Consider the following 5,695-nt stretch of genomic DNA (forward strand, 5'->3'; position numbering starts at 1 on the left):
ATTCCATTGTAATGAGAAGAATGATAATATCTGACATTTCAATTAATACTTTTTAATTTTTTTTAAATTTATTAAGTATATGCTACAAGCCAGGTGCTTGGCTAAGCACTTTATAAAAATTGTCTGATCCACACAACCACCCTGGGAGTAAGAGTTATTTTCATCCCCATTTAACAAATGAGCAAACTGAAGCAAATAGAGGTTAATTGACTAGCCCAGCCTCATACAGCTAGCTAGTAATTGCCTGAGTCCAGATTTGAACTAAGGTTTTCTTGACACCAAGCCCATATACCACTTCACTGCCTCATTTTGCTTTGCCTATTTGTTTTCATTTGAGCCTTTCAGACCCCTGTGTTATTATTATCCTCATTTTTCATAGGAAGAAATTAATGCTCAAAATGATTGTATGTATTGCCCAAGGTGGCCCAGCTAAATGGTAGTTGTAGTCATATTGATGGTAGTACTAGCAGATATCAAGTGTCAAATCCAGATTTCTTTTAACAAGTTTAATGCTCTTTTCATTATACTCTGACTCCCTACAAAATGCTCAAGACTTTAGTCTAAGTGTGAGTGAGCCCCACAAAGAATTTAAAAGAGGAGTGAAAAAAAAATCACACTGAATGAAATGATCTAGAGGGATTCTAATCTTTATTTTTCAAAAGAATGCCTACTTGAATAAGGTCATGACTCCAGTGCAGTCTTGATGTAGAGTATAAAGACACTTCAAACACACTAAAATCAATATTTATTTTAATTTAACTGCAATGCCACCAAAAATATTTGCATTCTTTCTTTTATAAGGATTGTTAAGCAACCTTTCATTAAATTCATCTGGTGACAGAAAATTACTACTTACAAGTAGTTGTGTATGTAAGTTCAGAACATGTAAAAGATGTTACCATTTTTAAAATGCCTTAGATGTATTTGGTAACTTACTTACTGTGAAAAAAAATATCAAAAAATTAAAGTGAGAAAATTTCCAAATGGAACATTGCGCATAAATCATTTGATGATAAGAAAGATGAAAAAATTAAGCATAGTGACAAAATTTCAGTTGTAGAAAAAATTCATCTTTAAAATAACTTTTATAAGGAATAATGATAGAAATTATTTGAAATTAACTAAAAGGATATTACCAATACAATATTACATCAGCAAAATAACTTTTTCTTATTTTTTCATTTATTCAACAAATATTTATTAAATTCCTACTGTGTACAACACATTGTATTTAGCAGTGAAAATTTTTTAAAAAGGGGGAAAATGATGCAGTCTCTTTCTTCATGAGGCTTACAGTCTGCTGGGATGTAAGAATATGGAAACACATAAATATAGCAATCTCTCTCCCCCTAAGGCCATTTACCCAACTTGCATTGTACTGGAAGGTTGAGTTTCCAGAGGGCACTGGTTATTCCTGTCAGGGTTCTGGGTTAGCCCTGAGGGGGTTGTTGCTTCTAATACTGCTTTTTGAGAGTGTATTGATTATTAATCAACCAGTAGAACGTTCCTGGCTTCCAGAGAACTGCATTTTCTTAGAGGGTATAGCAGGAACAATAGCTATAATGCAATCTTCTCAACAAGGAAACACACTGCTCTCACACACACACATATTCCTTGGTGCAATGAAGTTCACACTTAAATTACAAGTATAGGGATCACATGTGACCAAGGGGCATCTCTCAACCACGATCTCAAAAAGTGCCCTTCTGTCTTTGTGGAGTCCTTGTAGAATACCCTGCATATTCTTTGCTCTGATGATCAGTGTTTTTCTAGAGTCTGTAGCCAGTATTTCTCTCCATCAAGAAGCATCACAATCTCTGAAACTGATGACATGCTCAGAGAAACTGTCTTTTTTCCTCCATCTGCTAGTACTTCCTTGTCCAATACCTTCACTTCAGCACACCATGCCCTACTGACTCCAGTTGCTAATGGGACCTCTTGATGGCTCTTTGGAATTCACTGGTTGCCTGAGCAATCCCATCTCAGAATACTCATTCACCTAAAATCAGGAAAGAAAAAACACAAAATAAATTGAGATGCCATTGCTCTGGTGGAAGAAAATGAACACACACACACACACACACACACACACACACACACACACTACAAACCAAAGCTGGCAATCCAAAGGAATCCTCTTCACTCAAAAGTGAACAAGGAAGAGAGCAACTCATTAGTGGATCAAAATTTTTGTATGCACGTTCATTTGTAGGTCAGGGTCTTTTGAGTAATCCATATTTCAGTTCCTGAACTAATTTTAAGTCTTTTCATCATCATACATGATGAATCCTAAGTCTTCATGGCCAAAACTGGGTTCTGAAGTTCCACGTCTTGGATTGGTAGCTGGACAGAGAATATCTGTCCATGCTTTAGGTGATGGAACCATTTGGCTAGCCTCTCTACCAATCCAATCATATTAGCATAATACACAGTAAATTGTAAAAGAGACAAAAAGAATTCATGCAGAGTTCACTAAGAAAAGTTTGAAAAAAAATACATGAATACAGAGTGTATCATACTCTCTTAATATACACTAGTCTTAAAATTTCATTTTTTTCCCTTTTTATAATTTGCAGTTTATTAATCATAACAACATCTACATACACATAAAAAATAATAATACAAGTGTACGTTCATTTATTACAACAAGTCTTTGGTGGGACAACAGCTGGGCCTACTTTGCAGCTAACTAAAGCTTTTTGTTATGTCTTTTGGTGCATCCTACAACCAAAGCTTTCTAGTTGCTTCTCTACAATTTCTAGCTCTCCCGTGTTGTTCCTTATAGCTCATGACATCACCATTTTGGAGAATCAGGTCAATATAGGCCATCATAGGGAATCATTCAGGAAGGAGAAAACATAGTCACTTTGGGAGCTCTGTCTAGGTCTCATTAAGAACTTGAGGCCAAAATTGTCAAGCCTAGAGAGCTGAAGTTTCTACAGTCCTTGATTCAGGATTTTCCAAATGCAAAAGCTCGTCAAGGGTAAACTTGGCCACATTGGATTTTATTTTGTCCCAGGCCAGTTTTCTATTGAATACTATCTACCACAGCACAAAAGGCAAAGGAAGGACCCATAGTATTACCTGTTGTTAGTTTCCTTAAGGTCAAGTTGCACATGCTGCATTTGTGCAAACTGGTGGAGAGCTGACACTGGATTTCTCTCTCCACGTTTGTACTTCATGATGAATTCCTTGGTCATCTTCTTTGGAGGAAGGACTGTATTTGGATTAGGTAGGACTATTTTGGAAAGCAGTGATTCTGTGATTTATGTAACCTTAGCAGCTAAATTTGATACACTGTAATTCTCTGATGATGAATATCCTGGAGGAAAATTCATTGTTGTTGAAGAAGGTTGAACCGGCAAGTTCTTTTTCAACATCTTAGCAAAGCTAGGAACTTGGGGACTCTGAAAGCAATCCTTATTAACCGACATTTCTTGGGCCTCAGAGCTGCTGCTCCTGCCGCCTCTTCCAGCACCTTCTCCACCGCTGCCGCTGCCCTTGGAAGCAGGGTGGAAGGTGGGTCAAGCCTGGGGATGCGAAGCTACATCTTTCAAGTAGGCTGGCACCTCCTGGGAGACCGGGACACACTCACTTCAAATTTCATTTTGTCTTAGGTTTTAAACAACTTTTTATAGTGTTGTTGCTTGGGGTATTTCCCATTAATTTTTGTACAGCCTTGTAATCTACTGGTAGCAGTTTATACAAGAAAATAAATTTGACATACCAGCACTGTGTTAATGGAGCTGTGAATTGGTCTAACTGTTATGGAAATTTATTTGAAAATATGGAAGAAATTTTAATAAACTCATGCCCTTTGACTCAGCAGTCCCACTGTTGGAGATGTACCCTAAGGAGTTCAGTCACAAAAATATATATCCTATATATATAGCAATATGTATATCCTTGGCATGTTGCCTGCCAGGATATTATACATACATAGTGTCTTGCCCTGTATTAGGATGAACAAATACAGTTTTTGCCCCCTGATTCATTTCAGAAAGGATCTTAGGCTGTTTCACTCAAAACACCTACCTATTTTGCTTATTTCTGTGTCAACCACCCCAACAGAAGCACAATGTCACTAGGAAGAGCTGTGTGCATTGTGATTGTCTTTATGCATTTTTTGCTTAGGGTGTCTTCAAGTTTATATCTCTTGTCCTTTAGTTTTCTGTCTCTGCTTTGGCCTTTCTAACATTTTCATTGGTGAGGAGTCACAGTGCTTTCTCCTGACTTTCCTTTTATATGTTTGCTTTGAAATCTTTTGGCATTATTTTTTTAGTCAGGCAGTAAAAGGGAGACTGGTCTGGTTTGCAGTTATCCTTGAAAGTTCTCATAGATATTATACATATGGGTGGCCATCTATATAGCCTCAAGTATGGCTGTTATTCCATAACTGGATAGGTTAAGAATTCTTATAAATGATGTCCCTTCAGGAAAACAATGAGGAAGCAAAAGTATCTATCTGCCTATGTGCATGTGTGTGCTTTGTGCTATTTAATACAAACATCACTTTTACTTGAAATCTCCTATATTAGGGTGTGCTATTACAATAATATTAGACACACATAATCAGAACTGCTGAATTAACAGTTGCTTACTTGGGTTATCATTTAATCCCCTAATATAATGTTCTTTTCCCAGAGTTTATCACAGTGCTCTGAATGCAGCATACATTTATAAGTATTGGCTAAATAGAATGTATGAATTCATGAAAGGATGTATTGAACAATTTATAGTAATTTCAGGGGAAGTTATAGACAATGGGAGACTTTTCAAACAAGATTTTGTCTGATCACGAGAGAGCTCCATTCATACTATCTATATAGCCTATTCTGCATTTACAAGGCTTCATCCTAATTAGATAATTTACATTAGTTAATGAGTGTTAATATTTAATAATTTGTGAAAACCTGATTGATTTGTTTTTGGTTGAGTCTTAGATATAATTGCAGGATAAAAATAGATAAGATAATTTGAATTTCAAAACTAACTTTTAATATTTGAATAATAATGATAACTAGCATATATAGCTCCTACTATATATGCCAGGCATTGTGCTGAGTGCTTTGCAAATATTCTCTCTTTTGATCCTTACAACACCCCTGAGAGGTAGATGATTATTTATAGTTAAAGAAACTGTGATAAATAGAGTTCTGTGGTAACTTGCTCAGTATCTCATAACTTATAAATATCTGAGGCTGAATTTGAACTCAGATCTTCCTGATTCCAGACTCAGTTCTCTATCCACTGTGCCACCTAACTGCCTAGTTCCTTTAGCTTTAGATGAAACAGCATGGCAAGGGATATTAGTTATATAGTTAGAATGATTTAAATGGAAGTTATAGAGGGGGCAGAGCCAAGATGGCAGAGGGAAAGCAGTGACTTGCTTGAGCTCTCCCCTAAACCCCCTCCAAATACCTATAAAAATGACTCTAAACAAATTCTAAAGCAGGAGAACCCACAAAAACACAGAGTGAAACAAATTTACAACCTAAGACAACCAGGATGGTTGATCAGAAAGGTATATTGTGCCGGGCAGGGAGAGGAGCGCAGTTCGGCATGGGCGCTCAGGCCGCAGCAAAACTGGAACAGGCCTCAGAGGACTGAATTGCGGGCAGCTGTGGCAGTTTCTAGACCTCTCAACCCACAAACACCAAAGACAACTTAGAAGGTCAGTGGGAAAAGTCTGAGA

General features: G+C 36.9%; 1 pseudogene; it reads right to left on the reverse strand.

Annotated features, from left to right (window-relative positions):
- Nucleotides 1-2,919: 2,919 nt before the first annotated feature.
- LOC114043839 lies at nt 2,920-3,434 on the reverse strand (annotated as a pseudogene).
- Between the last annotated feature and the right edge of the window lie 2,261 nt (nt 3,435-5,695).

The sequence above is a fragment of the Vombatus ursinus genome, unplaced genomic scaffold (genome assembly GCF_900497805.2).
Source record: "Vombatus ursinus unplaced genomic scaffold, bare-nosed wombat genome assembly UNPS02014770.1, whole genome shotgun sequence".
Taxonomy (NCBI): Eukaryota; Metazoa; Chordata; class Mammalia; order Diprotodontia; family Vombatidae; genus Vombatus; species Vombatus ursinus.